Below are 20,380 nucleotides of genomic sequence, written 5' to 3' on the forward strand. Positions count from 1 at the left end.
ACTGCCTCTGCCTCTGTGTTCATAGGTGTGTCTGTTTGCTTTTGACTGCTGACCTGCAAACAGGGGGAAATGGAAGTTAGGAGATGGTAAGACAGTCACATGGCCTTTAAAAAGGCTACTCATCCACAGAACTGCTTTATATTAAAAATATGCTTTAATTATCTGCCTAAGGAGGGCCTATCGTGGCTCAGTGGGTAGCACCGTTGCCTTACTCCTCTGGAGTCGGCTGTTTGAATGCCGTCTTTGCTCTGTGTGCCTCTGAGTTGCCCGTTTTTGTACGCTGTTGATTGTATGATTTTATGTAAGCATGTGTGTACCCAATGATAGACTGGCATCCTGTCCAGGGTGTACCCCAGCCTTGGGTCCTGAGCTGTCTCAGATGGGCTCCAGAACTCCATCACCCTGTCCTGGATCAGAACTAGAATAACTGATGTATGGGTAAAACTGCATCAAAATTCAAAATTACACATTTTTGAAGGCATTTTTCTTGATAATTACTTATAATATATTCTCTGGTAAATATTAAACTGTATAGAAACAGGAGCATCCATGTATTATTTGGCCAGGTTTATCTAGTGGTAACATACTCCAGGAGCAATCCACATTGGTGTAAATTACATTGTTACCATGATAGATGGAGACGCATGGATTCTGAATTAGAGATGGCTTACACACACCATTTAATAACATGAACATTGTTTACTGGAGAGTATTTTTGTGGTTGAAGTGCCTTTTCACAGCTACAACTGTGAATCACTTTTGCGTAACACTATGGTCAAAATATGAGCACGTCATTTTAAAATTCAGTTTTGTGATATAGGCACATTAAAACTGCAGTATGACTTTTCAATTTAAAATGTTACAGAAATCTGTACTTTTCAGATGTTTTGAGTACATCTTCAAGAAATAAACCATTTGCTTTAAGCTGATGATACGCATATCAGTAATGTGACTTTTTACAGTGGGTGTTGTTTGGTCCCCACAAGGGGAAACTCAGTTTTTTTTAAATCTGTGACCGATCAAAAAAGTAAAAATGTTTTTTTGTATTTCTTTGGTTACTTATGATTAAGGTTAGGGATGGGTAGGGGTTAAGGTTGTCATTGTTGGCATTTAGGGTTTTTTCCCATAGAAATTAATGAATGATCCCGACAACGATATGAATAAAATTGTATGTGTGTGTGTGTGTATGTGTGTGTGTGCACAGTTTGCATGTTTTCCCCATGATATCACTTTCACAAACATATGATTCTAAATGTACCAGTGTCATTAAAAAAAGGTTATAATACAGTTAGAATAGTTGACAATAAGGGCTGTTGCGGTGGTGCAGTTGTTAGCACTATTGCCTCACACCTCTGGGACCAGGGTTTCTGTCTCCATCTGAGTTACAAGTGTGTAGAGTGGGGTTTCCTCCCACAGTCCAAAACATTCTGGGGTTAACTGGAGTTACCAAATGGTCTGTAGGTGTAAATGCCCAGCAATGGGTGCCCCATCTTGGCTTGTTTTCTGTCTTGCGATCATAGACTCCAGACCCTCTTCGACCCTGAATAGGACAAGCGGCTACCAAAAATGGGCGGATTGTAGACAGTACGGATTGCAGCATGTCTTGTCTTTGTGGAATCATTAAGTAAAGCATGCCTTGTAGTTCTGATGTGGAACCACTAGAGGGAAACATCAACACAGGGGAAAAGCATCTTCATGCAAAAAAAAATCACCATATTTTGGGAGGAAAATTTAAGTAGAGCTGCATACTTATGTAAAGACTTTTCAGGTTTTATAGTGACTACTGTGTAATCTTGGATAATAGAAGTGTGTATAATTTGATACAATTTCACTTTTCTGCATTCTTATTTGCCAGTCCTTCCTATACTTTCTTCTTGAGTTCAAGCAAAGCCGCCAAGTGTGATGCATGCTGGCTCTCACTGGCCTTTGCGGTCTCCCCCTGTTACACAGGGTCCATGCAGTGGGGTCCCATTGCGTGGGAGACACTGGCCGTACTCCGCTGTGCCCACAGCCAGGGCTTTGCAGAGGAAACTATGTATAGAAACCTGCAGTCTGCTGTGCATTGAGCTGCAGCTAAAATCAAAGAGAATTTTACCCATCCCAGACACATCTAATTGCACATTACTAAAAGCAGCTTGTATTTAATACACAGCCTGAAATCTATATAAAAAAATAAAAAAAAAACAGAACAATATACAGGTCTGCTAATGTGATTCTTATCTACTTATCTTGGTAACAACTGCAAAGCTTAAACTATAAAATGTAAAACGAGAGAAAATTAACATAAGCCATATTTTATTTGTTCTGCCTGATGGTTTCTGTTAGCCCTCATGATAAGCATGGATCAATATTTAAAATTTGAATTACAAAGCTCAGAACATAAGGCTGGCATTAGCATTAGCTATACGTTATATATGTCATACGTGTCAATGTTTGATGTCACAGAGTAAAAATTGAAGAGTGTTAAAAAATGCACCCAGCATCACGTTTGGTAAAACTGAAGAGAAAACTAACTGGATGGCAACTGATATAAAGTTTTCCCTCCACAATAGAGCCAGAAAAGTTGCAGAATTTCAGTTTTAATAAACATTTACTATACTAATAGGCCTTGGTTTTCCTTTCTGGAGACATTCGGATATTTCCGTTACTCTTGCCGTTTTCCTGCCCTCTCATTGGTTGCTGTACTGGCTGCATGTGGTTACAGCCTCCTGGTGCCTTCAGCTTCACACGAAACCTTCTTCCCACCGGCGTGCGGCTCCTGCCTCGCAGCCCAGTCCTTCTCTCTCTGCTGGCAGCGTAACGTCGACCTCAAGCGCAACCCTCCTCTGCAATAAGCCGTCCTCGCCGCTCCCGGAATCAGGGGCAAAGAAGGGGGTGGAGTGGAAACGGCGCCTCCTGTTCACTTTTATAGATTCTGCAGGGGCGTCGCCGTTTACCGCCGCGCCGTTTCCACGGCGTTAACGCGGTGCGTTACGCATACTTTCCAACATGCTGTCATTGACGGCGGCCCGCTGCAGCTGGGCTTATGTTAGACAAAGGAGAGAACGCCCTTGCGGGCTGGACAGGAGCACTTTGGGGTGGAGACTGAAGCCAGGGTCAGTTCTATGGTTTGGACACCACAAGTCCCCACCCTCCCATGTCCCATATGATTACATTTACTGAAGGAGGGGCTAAATAGGGTCTAAAGCTGCCTATAGTTAAAGGCATAGCGTGTAGTTGACTATGATGCTCGGGCCTCTGTATTTACAGACTGCGGACCAGAAGATGCACAGGCTGTGTGTGGTCACATGACCCAGTGTGGTACTATACTAGGCGATGTAGTTGTTCTTAGAGAGGAGAAAATCCAGAAACCCTGGGTAGCAGAGCTTTGAGCTCTGCCCTGTGCTTCTATCATATACAAACACCAGTGACAGTTTATTTGTCATGTGCCCATACTAAATACAAATGGAAAATGCGCTGAATTCTGTTAGTATTTATGTATATGTTAAGAGAAATTCAATGCTGGCCCAAATGAAACTTGACACAAACATCAGACTTTTCTCATTTGCGTTCTTGATACCAAATGCGCATAGAATGAACCAAAAGTATTAAGAATAAACCAGAAGTACTGAGAAAAAAAGTTTTCATCTGAGGCCATGAACAAACTCTTGATCTCTGACCTCTGATCTCTGCATCTGGGCTAATGGGTCCAACATACGAGGTTCGCTAAACGAATCCAACAATTAAAATCCATAAACCTGTACCTTTTAAGTGTTAAATAAATACCTACTAATGTTCTTCTTGAGATTTGGGGTATATTCCAAGGAAAACTGACTGCTTGACTCATGTTGGGCTGGGCTCATACTCCTCCTGGACTTGTTACAGATTCTTGAGCAGAGGCCCGTCTCTCATGTGCTTTGCCTGGGCTGTGAACATAAACACGAAGCAGAATCTTTGAGACTTTGCTTGATACTGAATGTTTTTCAGTATCTGTGCTGCAAGTACGGAAAAGCTAACGCCCCAGATATGAATGGTGCTTCATCTCTGCCCGGCCTTATAAAACTTGTGTGCTCTCATTGGATCTGAGAACTCCTTTAGAAGATAATTAAATCTCTCCCAGTATTTGTTCATGATTATAATAATTACAACACTCTGTAGTGTCATCCACCCGCCCAAGTGTCTGCACTAATCACTAGTCATGTTTGCTAGCTCTCTGAATTGCTGTTCATGTTTATTATATGTGTGTGTGTCGTATTAAACAGTGAGTCAGTAACTATGACTGATAAACCTGCCTGGCCTTTATAAAAAAAAAAAAAAAGTTTTGCTGGACGGCAATCTATAGCCGTCTGGACTTGGATATATATACAGTGGTACTTCGGTTCTCGCGCCAGGAAATGAGTCATACTACAATGCAATTCTTACTTGAATGCGTTCTTCACAGACTGGACGATTAATCAAAAAAAAAAAAAAAACCAGAACATTACAGTAACCAACAACAAATAAACCACTAACTTACGTGTACTATTAGAGTATTTATGTAGTTTATTTAAACTGTATTTTACCAGGTAAATTAACTGAAAACCAGTTATCACTGCTTTACGTGATATTCGGGAGAAATAGCAGATTACGCATTGGAACTGCCTGGGATACAAACGTCATGCGTGTTGTCACCTACCGAAAATGTAACTTCCACTACTACGCATGCGCACATTCATCACGCATGCGTCCACGAAACCACATTTTCTGGCACTTCATTATTACGTATGCGTAATGTACACTTCCAGTCCCAGAGGCCCAATACTGCGCATTGTCTATTGTTTACGTCCGGTGGAATCCGCATTTTACCCTCACCCGTGCGGTTTGGCCCAAGATAAAACAATCGGTCGTCTGTCAGAAACAAATATAAATTTGCTTCATTTAGCACCACAAGACTCAGCTGCCACAACTGACACGAGTGTGTGGTAATTACACTGATACAATTAAGAAAAGAAATGACTAAGGAGAAAAAAGCAGGTTTAGTTTAAGTAACTTCACAGCACATCGAACTGGGAGTAGTACATAAATGGTAACATTAAAGTAATGTCACCTTTGACTGTAAAATTGATGGCCATACTCTGTATTTTGCGTCGCTCCTTCTGAAGCACATTGGGCATTAAAGGCCTATGCGAAGTAAAATCTGTTAAAGTTGAAGGACTCCATCATTATCCGGTTAAATCTTCTCTTTCCTCTCGCTGTCGACATTCTCATCAAAAATCAACAGACGATGAAATGTGACGCGAGGCCGTAAAAATAGCACGCCTCCTTCCAGAAGTTGCAAGCGTGCGCATGCGTAGTAGCGGAAGTTACATTTTCGGTTGGTGTAACATTTTCGGTAGTGACACGTGTCACTAAACTCTTCAGCCAATAAGGGCAAAGGTGTGTCGTCACGGAGGCGGTTCCAGTTTGTGCAGCCGGGTGAGAGGTCGCAAAGCATCTAACCGTAATGCATTGCGTCAGGATCAGAATGTGTTGCTTTAAGCCAGCGCTGTAAGCAAGTCGAATGCACCCAATGACCGGACTGGGGAAACAAACTGAAACGCGGACTTAATACAGAGGACTAATGACAACAACCAGAAACAGCTGATCACATGGGGATCCCACACGAGGTTAACGAGGGGGCGTGGCACACGGAAGGAGCGGAAGATCAGGGCAGGACAGGGGTAATGTTTGGATAAGATCTTTATCGTTTTGGACGCCATTAAGAAAAAAATGCTGTTCTTGTTTTATCCTGTTCATTTTGTGTTTAAATGCTAAAAAAAACATATTTAGGTGTAATTTTGGGGGCCAGGAACCAATTAATTGGTTTTCCATTATTTCTTATGGGGAAAAATTCGATCAGAACTTTTTAGGATTCGATCCGGAGTCCGTAATGGATTAAGTTCGAGAACCGAGGTCCCACTGTGTGTGTGTGTGTGTGTGTGTGTGTGTGTGTGTGTGTGTGTGTGTGTGTATATGTGTGTGTGTGTGTGTGTGTGTGTGTGTGTGTGTATGTATGTATGTATGTATGTATGTATGTATGTATGTGTGTGTGTGTGTGTGTGTGTGTGTGTGTGTGTATGTATGTATGTATGTATGTATGTATGTATGTATGGTGGTGCAGTGGTTAGCAGCATGTCTCCGCCTGGGTCAATTTGGAATTTGCATGTCCTCCGGGTACTCCGGTTTCCCCCCACAGTCCAAAGACATGCTGAGGCTAATTGGCGTTGCTAAATTGCCCTTAGGTGTGCGTGTGTAAGTGAATGGTGTGTGAGTGTGCCCTGCGATGGGCTGGCCCCCTGTCCAGGGTTGTTCCCTGCCTCGTGCCTGTTGCTTCCGGGATAGGCTCCGGACTCCCCGCGACCCAGTGGGATAAGCGGGTTGGACAATGGATGGATATATATATATATATATGGCATCGATTCAACAAGGTGCTGAAAGCATTATTTAGAAATGTTGGCCCATATTGATAGGATAGCATCTTGCAGTTGATGGAGATTTGTGGGATGCACATCCAGGGTACGAAGCTCCCGTTCCACCACATCCCAAAGATGCTCTATTGGGTTGAGATCTGGTGACTGTGGGGGCCATTTTAGTACAGTGAACTCATTGTCATGTTCAAGAAACCAATTTGAAATGGTTCGAGCTTTGTGACATGGGACATTATCCTGCTGGAAGTAGCCATCAGAGGATGGGTACATGGTGGTCATAAAGGGATGGACATGGTCAGAAACAATGCTCAGGTAGGCCGTGGCATTTAAACGATGCCCAACTGGCACTAAGGGGCCTAAAGTGTGCCAAGAAAACATCCCCCACACCATTACACCACCACCAGCAGCCTGCACAGTGGTAACAAGGGATGATGGTTCCATGTTCTCATTCTGTTTACGCCAAATTCTGACTCTACCATTTGAATGTCTCAACAGAAATCGAGACTCATCAGACCAGGCAACATTTTTCCAGTCTTCAACTGTCCAATTTTGGTGAGCTCGTGCAAATTGTAGCCTCTTTTTCCTATTTGTAGTGGAGATGAGTGGTACCCGGTGGGGTCTTCTGCTGTTGTAGCCCATCTGCCTCAAGGTTGTGCGTGTTGTGGCTTCACAAATGCTTTCCTGCATACCTCGGTCGTAACGAGTGGTTATTTCAGTCAAAGTTGCTCTTCTATCAGCTTGAATCAGTCGGCCCATTCTCCTCTGACCTCTAGCATCAACAAGGCATTTTCGCCCACAGGACTGCCGCATACTGGATGTTTTTCCCTTTGCACACCATTCTTTGTAAACCCTAGAAATGGTTGTGCGTGAAAATCCCAGTAACTGAGCAGATTGTGAAATACTCAGACCGGCCCGTCTGGCACCAACAACCATGCCACGCTCAAAATTGCTTAAATCACCTTTCTTTCCCATTCTGACATTCAGTTTGGAGTTCAGGAGATTGTCTTGACCAGGACCACACCCCTAAATGCATTGAAGCAACTGCCATGTGATTGGTTGATTAGATAATTGCATTAATGAGAAATTGGACAGGTGTTCCTAATAATCCTTTAGATGAGTGTATATATATATATATATGGTTCAGCCTGCAGCTGTTGGTAAGAATGATTTGAGTGCCTGTGCATTGCCACTTTTTTGGAGCAAGTCTGGATGGGGAGATTTAACCATTACACAGGTCCTGTCTGGGGATGATCATTAGGGTCCATCTGTCTGCCAAGGTCAGGGGCTGCTAATGAGGACACCTACCTGCATTCTGCACCAGAGTCACAAGGCCACTGGGCTTCTGTTTGATTTCACCCGGCACTAATCGAAAGTTGCCAGATGGAATCGCAGAGAGAGAAAGAAACCGTTCTGCAAAAAAATGGAAGACATGAAAATGATCCCTTGATGAGGTGATTGAGCTGAAATTTGGGGTTTAGGATGGGCTGAAATTGAGTAAGTGTCTGGGTAGTATAAGGTCAGAACGGCAGGGAAACTGCAAAAATAATTAACCCATTGGTATAGAGTATAGTTTCTTGCAGGAGTCCCAGTGAATCCATACAGTTCTTTCGTCAGAGCTGCTTCAGCGGTTGGAGTAAACATTCAATTCAACGGGCACTGAGGCTTTGAAAGACACAGGCTAACCTGCATTGACCTCTGGGCCTCTTAAGTCCAAAATACTCAGAAGGACAAATGGTGATAATTCCCATGATTCCCCTGGGAGACACGCTTATCGGACAGCAGTATAGATGAGACCACAAAAGGCCAGAATGTGAAGAGCAGCCAAGCTAGAGCCCACGTCATGGCAAGAAAAGGGTAGAGGTGTCCCAGCCCTGCACGATGGCAGGGAGAACATAGAAAGTCTGGGGTGTGGGAGAGATTAGGAATGTCAGAAGTGAGGTGAAGTCCAGACCTTGGGAACCTCACCCATGCCTGGGATGAAAAAGGGAGAAAAGGAAAAAAGGGAAAAGAAACACGAGAAGATGAGGTGTTTGGGATGGGGTCCTAATTCGTGACACTGCATTCTTGAAAGTACAACCAGTGTCGGCACAAACTGCTGCTCAGTGCCAAGCGGCAACTTTTACCATCACAGCCCACCCTCTATCAACAATTTTTACAGCCCCCTACTACCCCCCCACCCCCAGTTTGAAAACTTTTACTATTGCTCCCCCGCCTCCACTCCCTACCACATGAGATTTGTTCTGGCACCGACACTGAGTACAATGAATAAACTGAAAATTACAGCAACGCTGACTTAACAACAAAATGAGCAGAGTGTACCATTAGAATAGCATGGAAAAAGGCAGTGAAGGCGAATGGCAGTGAGAGTGTTGTGACGTTAGCTGCAGGGTTTCCATGTGCACTTACCGCATCACCCTGGGAGGGGATAGTCTGTCATCAGCAGATCTGCTCCACAAGTGATGCCTCACTTTTTCCTCTGAATACTGGGTACTGATTCCCTTAATGGGCCCAGAACGTTTCTGATACTCCAGTTATCTCATTATAATGGAAGCCACAATGAGAGCACTTGAGATTTTGCTGGACATCAGGAAACTCTTCTGTTTGTGTCACAGGCACGTCTGAGAGAGTGTCGTTGATTTAAACATTGATTAAAAAGTTTACATAGAATCAAGTACAACTTGGATCGTACAGTAGGTGGAGTGCGTAATAATCATGCACGGATCTAGTAAAAACCTTTAGCAGACTTTTGGATGTAGTCCTACCACAGTCCATTGTTGCTAAAGAATAAGTCTTTTTCTTGGATGTTTAGATATTTTCCACTGAATTATCAATTGGCTTATCCTCAGGCTGAGCTCATTGGCAGTGTTTTAACTACAGTTTTCCTCAGTCTTGGCAGCGGCCTCAGCTGCAACCCATCGTGACTTATCCACACTGTCCTCAGACACCGAAGCTGTTGACAACATGTGCACACACCCTCTCTGCGGAGCCCTCGCAAGCGCAGTGTGCCAGCCGCTCGGCCGGCACAGAATGCAGAGAAACAGGTAACAGCAGCCGAGCCTTTGCTGGAAAACACTCCGAACATTTGCTATGGACCCTTGAGCATTTGATATGAGCAGATGTTGTCCAAATTTCGCACAGCTGGTGTTTTGTGAACTTGATTTGCATTAGAAAGACCAGAAGACTGATTATTTAAATTTTTAATATCTATCCAAACCCTTTTGCATAACAATACATCTAAAGTGGAATTACTTTATGTTTACCATCATCACCATCATCATCAGTATTATGTTTTATATACATATGATTTATTATTATAGAGTGAAGGTTCTCCACCTCCACTCTGTGATCATGGATGTTCTTCCTCCATTCCCATTGGTCAGAATCCCACCCATGTGACCCCCTCGCAGTTGGCTGGATATAGATGGGCTCCGGCCCCTCAGTTTTGAAGACAGTCATGAAATTTTGCAGAAGACGCATATCGGGCTACTCTTTTAATGACTTGTTTTATCCAGATGTTTTTTATTTTATTTAATTTTTTTACAGGAAGCAAACTGAATAGTTGTGAAACAACACAAATTTCTGTCCCAGAAAACAAATGGTTTTCCTCCATTTGTACTATAAAGCACACAACCTGTCACAGGATGAACACACACACAAACAGAGAGAGAGAGAGAGAAATATAAGGAATATATACCTTTGTAAAATTCTGTTTCCCCTTTTGGAGACTGAAAAAAATGTCCCCATAAGGTCAAAACAGCAGATTTTTATCACATTGTGCAGACTTTTGATCTTGTCTGCTGCATGGCACACACACGTGGTAATTCACCTCACTGCATGTTATTGGATGGTGGCCAGAACCTGGAAAGTCTAAGGGAAACCCATGGAACACAGGGAGATACTTACACATGTGCACACAGCCTGGAGGTGTGGCGTTACTGCACTAACCCCTGTATCACTGCACCACATCGACTGTGCTGAAATTCAGTATGGTATCGGGATCGGCACCGACCCGTTTGTAAGTTTAAAATGCATAAAAGCACCACATAAATTTGTGCACTGCATCAGGAACCTCTATTTAAACAAAATAATAATAATAAAAAAAAAGAATAAATCACTAGGCAAGGCATGCCCAGACATGGCAAGATAAGACCAATTCAGTTTATTTATATAATTCTCTTGACGTTTATTTTACCATTATTTTTTTATTGAAAACAAGGGGGGTATGCTGTCAAAAGAAAGGTCCAGAAAGCCACACCAAAAATATTAAAACTAGTGCTGTCAAACGATTAAAATTTTTAATCAGATTAATCACAGGGTTGCTGTGGATTAATTTTGATTAATCACGATTAAATATAATTCATTTTTAATCTATATTAATCGCATTTCATTTTGCATGAGCAAACAGACTCAAGAAAAAAGGGAATATATATGCACTTAACATGTTTATTGAACATCTTGAACATGAGTCGGATGCATTCCATCTGCCACAGAAGTACAATACCATGGACCCATATCAAAAGGCAAGATTTTTTGCTTAGCCGGACAACTTGTCAGGTTTAAGGTACCTCAGTTTAAATGGTCTTTATCTTCGTTCACTTACAATTAGCCCGAACTACCGTAAATCCGACAAATAATCCAACTAATCATGAAATTCTAGCCCGGTTATTTGCCATTGTTAGCAATATCAGTTGACAACACATTACACGCGGTGCTTTACGTATAAAACTCCGTAGCAACACGTCCACAGATAAGTTGGACGGTATGGTGTGTGCGACCGATTTAATGAGCCACAAATGAGAAGTAGTGCTTTAACAGTATAAAACTACAACTTTCCCTTCTGTTGATAAAGGGCGCATCCATCTTGGATTCTGAACTCGGGATCCTCTGTGCTGCTCTGAGATATTTCTCGGATCTCCGAGAAACGGGATTGCGCATGCCGTCACTTCCGGCTTCAAAACTCGGAATCCGATTCGGAATACGAGTTCCGAGGGCAAATGGAACGGACCAAAGCTGCCCGAAATGGGTTGACAGAGACATTTCATGTATTTTGAGTCATTCTGCGCTGCAGATGGGTTAACTGCGTTAAAAATTTTAATCAGATTAATCATGATGATGGATTAATCTGCGTTAACCCGTTAATTTTGACAGCCCTAATTAAAACCAATCTTTTTGTCAGGGATCCGGGCGGTTCAGGCACATGAACGTGGCAATAGTGCAAACAGGAAAGGTGGACGACCCACTGGCAGCTCCAGGAACAAAAGCGGGGTTTATTAAACAAAACAGAAAACACTGCGGACACAGCAAGGGGTCAAAAACTAAAGGGGATTAACAAAGACTAAATAACAAAAACCGAATACACATCTAACACTGAGAATATCAAAACCATCTAACATCGCAACCGTCAAACAACAACAACGAACCACTGGGGAACTGAACAGAAGCAGGAACTAAAATACTAAGGAGTAACGAGACTAACACAGGACAGGTGAGACTAATTAACAAAGACCAGGGAAACAGGGCACAGATGAAACTAATAAACTCAAAGGAACTAAAAACAGGGAAACTAAGAACTAACCAAGGAAACAGAAACTAACACTGGGGAATTACAGAACAGGTAAAGACACAAGCAGGGGCACAAGGAACAAAACCAAAAACCAAATACAACGTCACCAGATACAGGAACTAGAAACACTCAAATGAAACACTAGGGAGCAAAGTACAAAGACAGAGGAGGTGGGACTTGAACACAGGACAGAAGGGTACACACAACTGGATGCTCAACACATTGAGCCACAAGACCAGACAGGTAACAGGGGAGAACAAAGACTAACATAAAGAACGGGATGACCAGCAACACCTGCTGGTCAAACGGGGAAGGGACACGGAAGGACCACAGCAGGGGCTGACCCTGACACTTTTTATGGATAAGGAAGCTTAACAAGGTAACCAAGAGGTAAGAAACAAATTGGATAAATTATTGTTTTGAGGGTATTTTATGGCTGATTTAAGACACGGGTCGGCACCGACCCGTCTAACATAAGAGAACGGAAAGCTAACACAGAACAAAGGTTAAATATTCACATATATGAAGCTGTTCCTTCTTTAGAGAGCAACATAATACATTACACAATACATTACATTAGCATATTTACCCACTGGGGACCTTTATGTGCTCTGTGTTTTAATTTTACAAACAGGTATGATGCAATATAATGGGGTTGTGTGTGGTTCAGCAGTGTGGGACACTGCATCTGTGATTGGAAGGTCACTGGTTCAAATTCCAGGGTCAGCATAGTTTCGCCCTTGAGCAAGGCTCTTAATCCCCAATTGTTCCAGGTACTGACTGACCGCGCCTTCTCCAAAATCTCTGCTTCTTTGAATGAAAGCTTCTGAAGAATAAATTAAGTGTAATACAATGCCTTACATTTTGCCGATTTCCCCATTTACATGATCTTTCTTTAGCCTTTAGACATCAGTTGTGCCTTTCTACACCACTGCAGGGCAGGAAAAATATGCTCGTCCCTGGTACTGTATCTTCCAGATGCAGTCGACTGGCTTGGCACTGTGGGCACACACATGTTTGTACAACTGTAGCCTTGTAGGATTTGAGAGCAAGTATCTGGAATTAATTCCCAATACTTGAAACTGAATCGGGAATGGAGCTGTCTCAGAATGCATTCCCACCACTCTCCACAGGGATCTCGGCACACGGAAGTTCCTTGCCCTTTTCCTCTGTCACGCTCCTTTGCAGTCACTCTTATTCCTAGTGTGAAACATATGATTCTTTGTAGTACAGATCAGGGGCTGCTGGTACGTGCTTCATCTTCTTCTTGTTTTGTTAGTTTTTTCTTGGCCTGTCATCTGGCTAGAATAAATGCTCAGTGGTGAGGAGGATGAGACTTTGTCAAAGGAAACTAATGATTCAGAGCGGATGAATTTGACAAGTCTGTGCAGGGACCCAGAATGGCTACAAAAATCCCAGCATAAGTCCCGCTGTGGCCTGTGAACGGCTAGAACCACATTCCAGGGGATTCCTCAGCGAGCCGGCTGCAATGATGCAGTTCACACTGGAATTGTGTTTCAGGAATAAGACGATGGAGTTAACAGTACTATCTCTCTTCTTCTCTGGAAATTTAATTTCTTAATTAACCTTCCAAACAGCTCTTACTGTGTGTTGAAGCAGATGTCTCCAGGTTATGTTAAAACAAACAAAGGCACCAAATCAGTTTGAGATCACTTTTTTCAAGCATAATAAAATAAACTTTACAATGTCAGGAAAACAACAGAAGTTATTTATACGTACTATCAGCATATTTTAACTCAATATATAAACTTTTTGAGAACAGAGGAATTAACCTGGTAAGCATAGGGTTCCCATTGGTTGGTTGAACTAGAGTGCTTAAATCATGAACTGATAGTGGGATTAGTGCCAGTGATGGTCCTTATGTGATTGGATGGTATGTCAGTTATTGTATCATAAAGTAGCCCTTGCAAAACATCAACAAACTCAAGCATAATGTGAATCCCAGTCGTCAGTATTGAAGACAGTCATATCTAAGGATGCTCACTTCCTGTGAGCCAGCAGCACTGTGCTATTGAGCTGAGCGAAGGGAGTAAGGGCTCCTTAAAACCCAAATGGTACATGCTGATCTAGGTAACGAGTGTTCACTTATCCCAAGTGTAATTTGTGGGGTTCACTTGTACTGAGGCATTTCTCTGACGGCAAAAAAGGGAATGAGCTGCCCCTAGAGATCGCTATATACTGTATTATATTCTTTTAAAAATATAATATTATAAAACATATCTTGTCAAATCAATATTGGCCATTTTTTGTGAGGTCATTAAGTCTAAGAAACAAAAGCTGTAATTATAAATCATTGAATAGTTAGTAATAAATAAAACATGTTTGATGCACAATTTGCAAGCATGGAACTTGTGTCCTTTGTGATGACATTAACTCTGTCAGGGTGACGTAATCTCCCCGAAAGCCATAACAAGTTTTTAAGCACTGAAGTGTCTACGGGCTGTTTCTTGTACCTTACTGTAATCCGTGGCTTTTTTTTCAAATTTGAAGTCTATAGCCATAATTCTATCAGAGGAAGACCGCAGAAAGATGGACGCTTCTGATTTGCATATCAAGGGCAGCAACTCGGTTGCCTGTAGTGGTTCTTTCCCCATGTGGCTCCAGCAGGTCATCAGTTGGGAAAACAAGGCCTCCTTGGGCAGACATGCCCAGCCGTAAAGGTATGGCCCTTTGCCAGGTACTGACATGACCGAACGAGAGCCAGTTAAATCAGCGATAAAGCACATATTAATTGTGCACTTTATGAATTACCAAGACATCAACCTCCAGTGAATCGCTGGCTTTGGGTTTTCAGGTTCACTTCAGCATTCACTTTGTGCGAAGTAAAAAGGCTTCTTTTATTTCCCCTTCTTTTGACTTCATCCATCAATATATCCACTTTTAAATGGAGACTGTTATGGAACACAGTTTCAGAGGTTATCTATTAGCTTAAACTAGACTCAAAACTCACCACTCAGAATGCCAAATTGATGTAGAAAATGTATCTAAATTCATGATTCATGATTACGTGTGTGATGTATTTTTTAAGCATCTATAGATTTATCAATATAAGGGAAATTTTGTGTAGTGTTTTCCCTGTTTACAGGTCATTCATCTGTATTTTCTGTGACTTCCCTTGGAAAACCTATTCTTCTTAGACATGACTGTATCCTTTTTGCTTGCATTTTTAGGTAGAGCATTCCTCACCATGGCCCTCGTGTGCAAACCTGCAGTTCAGAGGAACTAAATGGCATGAGCGAGGGAGGTAGGTGTTTCCACACTCGATGAGGAGGAGTAATCTCCTGGCAGCTGCAGAAATATCCTCTTCACAAGAGTGAGACGATAAACTTCGCTGAAGAGAAGCTGATTTACTCCTTGGTCCTGAGAGACAGTCAAAGACAAAGGGCAACAATGGGGAAGCAGGTAGGAGGCAAACAAGTTTTGAGTCTTGTGGCAATAGACAAAATAGAGAAATAGAGAAAAAAATGTGCTCTTCTGATTTGCTTTGTTTTTGTCTGTGTGAGTATTGATCATGGTATCACTATCATTGTGAGTATGAATAAATATCATTGTGAGTATTGCCTCGTCATTGAAATGGCTTGGAAGAAGAACCTGAAATGAACATTAGCTTTACAAGGATTCAATAACCCTTACCGTTACCTTTTGTAACTAGGACACCCAGTAGCAGTATAAAATCACTGGAAACACAAGCCCTGTTTTATCAGGAGATTGTTTCATGTCTTCAGTTTCTCAGTTATATCAGCAGAACAGAATCTGACCCTAAACACAAATTGCTTGATCCTAAAAGCTGAGGAAAATGTTATAAGGTCAGTCCTAACCAGCTGCTATGGTACTTCTCATGCCAGGATAATGATACTATGAACTGCACTGATTCCTTTTGGTAATGTAACTGAATTATGAGTTATTTGCTAAAAAAATGAGAGCTTGTATGCACTGGTCTGGTTCTTGTTGCTTTCTGGTTTTTCTGGTTTGTGTTAGACAGCAAAACAGCGGCTTGATAAGTAGCTCTACTTGGCTTCCCAATGTAATCCCACGGTTTCCCATGAAATCAGCCTGTTCTCCGTGTTCTATGTATCTGTCCACTGTCACAATGAACCAGGTTTTTCACAAGCAAATTTACACACCAGATATGTCATATTTTTCAAGTTACCGTTATGCTGGGAGACATTCGCTATCAAATATTTTGTTTGGCTGGTGGGTGTCAAAAAGCCATGAAGAAATAAAATACAGCAACCTGCAGTGTTGCACTAGATGTGTTTGCAGATGTGCTGTGTCCTCCCTAATGGCTTCCTGGCAGCATTTTCCGGAACTGAAACATGACACGATTTGGCTCTCACTGTGAGTGACATGGGCAACACAATGAACAAATATGTACAATCAAAGATCAGGTTGGTCACCCCAGTCCACAGAAGAAGGAAAGCTTTTTTTTCAGGGAAGCTCCTGTAGGAACATGCCCTGCTCATCCGCTGAGAGGATCATGTCAGGGAATTGGAGACAAGGGTTTATTCTGGAGGAATCAGAGCCTCCTGACACTGACATCAGTAGTATATAATGGTGAAAACACTTTGTATCCTGTTTTCCCAGAGGTTCTCAACAAAATTCTTCATTTGATTACACGAGGACTGAGTGAACATTGGTTCTTAATATTGCATATTGCTTATGTCCAAATTGCATCTTGCTGGAGCACAGCTCTACGTCCTTCAACATTATCCTTTTTATTTAATGTCCCAAAATTCAATAAAAATTTCAAAGTGAACGGTTTAATAAAAGGTCAGTTTTGTGTTAAAATCATGTTTTTGTATCAGTTTAAATGTTAATTTTCATTAGTTCCTCTGATTTCTTGAGTAGTTACAGTATTGATACATGATGCCTTGATTTTTGTGCTGTGTTTTTGAATTTTACAAATTTACGAGATAAGATGTGTGTAAGAAGCAATCAATGAATAACTTGCATTTTCACATAGACATTGCAAATAAATAAATGTAGTGAATTTTTAAGTTTCATTTACATATTATGTTACAAAAAATTCAAGTACAATAATTAATCATGCAATGTGTACAATACCCAAATCTAACAGAAACAGCTTTTTCATCACATTTTTAAGTTTATCTTGTATTGCTTTAAAGTGGTAACATGACATGCAGAGAAAGGAAATGAACCTACTGCACATATATATGAATATATATATACGAATATATATATATATGAAAAAAAAAAAAATATATATATATATATATGAATATATATATATGAACATATATTGGTGCCGTTGTGTGTGTGTGTGTGTGTGTGTGTGTGTGTATATACCAGGGGTCTCCAACTCCGGTCCTGGAGAGCTACCGTCCAGTAGGTTTTCTATCATACCCGGCTTCTGATGAGCCACACCTGTTCTCAGGTAAATACCAGGAACAGGTGTGGCTCATCAGTGGCCAAGTGGGACAGAAAACCTACTGGATAGTAGCTCTCCAGGACCGGAGTTGGAGACCCATGGTATATACCCTTACGAAAATTAACCATGGTTTTACTATGATTAAATAACCATGGTTTACAATGGTTTGCCATTTTTCATTTTTTTTTGGGTAACTATGGAAACCATTACTATGGTTTTATCATGGTTTCACTACAGTTAAACCCTAGTATAATCTTGGTCATAAACCATGGTTTTTGTTTTACCATGGTCTTTACCATGGTTTTTGTTTTACCATGGTCTTTACCATGGTTTTTGTTTTACCATGGTCTTTCCAAACCATGGTAGTACTATGGGTAGTACCAAAGTACCATGAGGTACCATAGTAAAACTATGGTTACTCGATAAAAACCATAGGAAACCATAGTAAATTTTATATAGGTATATATATGATGGCTAATAAACTAATATACAGAGGGTCTTATTCAAGAACCCCCCTACTCTGTATCATGGACAACCCCTCCTCACTAATTCTACTTTAACCCCTGACTGAAACATATATTGAGGAAGCTTGAATTTAGATTATTAGTGGTCTCATCTCAAAAACAACAAAAATGCATTGAGTGAGTTTTGGTAATGTGCTCATCAAATGACCGGAGGCCTTTTTCTCATAACTATTGGGCTCGCATGGCCTTTTGGTGCATAGTGCTCAATAACTGAAACACAAATTCTACATGGAGACATTAACATTTAGGATTCTTTTGTGTCTTGCAGTCACATGTCACACACAGCAGTTCAAATACAATTCAATGGCCGTAGAATGTTATAGTGCATTCCATTTTCAGATTCCGATATTACGTCACATTCATTAAACACTCGGGAAAACCGAGTCAGATGCGTTCCATTTGCCACAGAAGTAGCAATACCATGGACCCATATGAAAAAGCAAAATTTTTTGCTTAGCCGGACAACTTGTCGGATTTAATGTATTTAAACCTCAGTTTAAATGGCCTTTATCTTTGTTCACTTACAATTCGCCCAAACTACCTTAAATCCAACTAATCATGAAATCCAATTCTAGCCCAGTTAATTGGTAGCCATTGTTAGCAATATCACTTGATAACACATTACACGCGGTGCTTCACGCATAAAACTCTGTAGCAACACTTTCACAGATAAGTTGGACGGTATAGTGTGTGCGACCGATTTAATGAGCCACAAATGAGAAGTAGTGCATAAACAGTATAAAACTACAACTTTCCCTTCTGTTGATAAAGGGCGCAGCCATCTTGGATTCCGAACTTGGGATTCTCTGTGTTGTCCGAGATATTTCTCGGATCTCCGAGAAGTGGGAGCTCGCATGGTGTCACTTCCGGCTGAATCTGACTCGGAATACGAGTTCCGAGGGCAAATGGAACGCACCATTATTTTGATGAACTGCTCATAGTTGTTTTTTTTTATTATTATTTATGAATACATCATGAAGGGATTTCTAAATCGACAGGGCTCTCAATTTCCCTTTTGTTTCTTTTTTTAATCATCCGTTCATTGGAAAGGTCAGCATGTTTTTTTTACTGTCACATACATAATAAAATAATCTTAAGTATCCATACAGCCACAAATACTGTATGAATAATGAATGTTGCTTGACACTCTGAGAATACTGAGGATACTTCCTATTGCCAGGAAATGAAGTTCAGAACACCATGTTCAAGCATAAGGGTGTCCATAAGTGAAAATGGTACGAACATGCCCGGGGCTACAGGTCGATGATCGATTTCATAATTGTATCATCTAATCTGCGGCCTTCTGTCTTGGACACTCGGGTGAAGAGAGGGGCAGAGCTGTCAACTGATCACCACCTGGTGTTGAGTTGGCTCAGATGGCAGGGGAGGAAGCCGGTCAGACCTGGTAGGCCCAAGCGCATAGTGAGGGTCTGCTGGGATTGTCTGGCAGAGGCTCCTGTTCGCTGGAGCTATAACTCGCACCTCCGGCAGAATTCCAACTGCATGCCGGGGGAGGTTGGGGACATTGAGTCTGAATGGACACTGTTCTGGACCTCCATTGTGGAAGCGGCCGTACGGAGCTGTGGCTGCAGGGTGGTCGGTGACAGTCGGGGCGGTAACCCTTGTACCTGATGGTGGACACCAGAGGTGAGGGGGGCTGTCAAGCTGAAGAAGGAGGCCTACTGGGAATTATTAGCTCGGGCGGTTTTGGAAGCAAAAACCCGGGAGTGGGAGGAGTTTGGTGAGGCCATGGAATGTGACTTTCGGTCGGCTTCAAAAAGGTTCTGGAAAACCCTCCGGAATATCAGGAGGGGGAAGCAGCTCCTGGTTCCTACTATTTATAGTGGGAAAGGGGTGCTGTTGACCTCACCTGGAGGGAATACTTTGAGGACCTCCTCAACCCTGCCTCAGATACATCTACGCACACTGCCTTTGAGACATCTGAGGGCACAGAGCATGGGGGGGCTGAAGTGGACTTGCCCATTACTGGGGCTGAGGTGGCCAGGGTGGTTATCCCTCTGGGGTCTAGGGGTAGGGAACACACCTTCACTGACTGGGGCATGATCACACATTTCATTCAATATCATAAACTTAATTCATGGCAAATAAATTATTTTTTATATATTTGTTTTGGCATTAAACTCATCTTTATCTTAGTGTACTTTGTAAATATGACAGATTTATGTAAAGTTTGTAATTTGAAATCAAAGTATAGACATTGCAAAATGCAGTTTGGAACAGTTGCAGACGCATTATAAAAGTACATAGTAAGCAATGGTGGCAGTTTGTTTTGATCCCAGATATCTGATCACCAAAGTCTTGGCTACATGAAGATGACTAAATGGTGTAGTTGCAACATTCAGTTGGATAAATAAATAAGAAAAACAAAACTCATGTCACTATTTCTGGCTCCTTTCATTGAATATGTAGCAACTTTCATGTGTATGAATGAGCCATT

The 20,380-nt window shown here is 41.8% G+C and overlaps 1 protein-coding gene across 2 annotated transcripts in view; it reads left to right on the top strand.

The window, feature by feature from the left end:
* The first annotated feature begins 15,265 nt into the window (after nucleotides 1-15,265).
* Nucleotides 15,266-20,380, top strand: part of LOC111855588 (E3 ubiquitin-protein ligase Midline-1) — a 71,905-nt gene continuing 66,790 nt past the window's right edge. Inside the window, exon 1 of one of the 2 annotated variants that reach the window (XM_023834750.2) lies at nucleotides 15,266-15,411. The gene's annotated coding sequence lies outside the window, so the exon portion shown is untranslated. The remainder of the gene's footprint in view (nucleotides 15,412-20,380) is intronic. The other variant, XM_023834754.2, reaches the window with a different exon arrangement.

The sequence above is a fragment of the Paramormyrops kingsleyae genome, chromosome 1 (assembly GCF_048594095.1).
Source record: "Paramormyrops kingsleyae isolate MSU_618 chromosome 1, PKINGS_0.4, whole genome shotgun sequence".
NCBI classification, from domain to species: domain Eukaryota; kingdom Metazoa; phylum Chordata; class Actinopteri; order Osteoglossiformes; family Mormyridae; genus Paramormyrops; species Paramormyrops kingsleyae.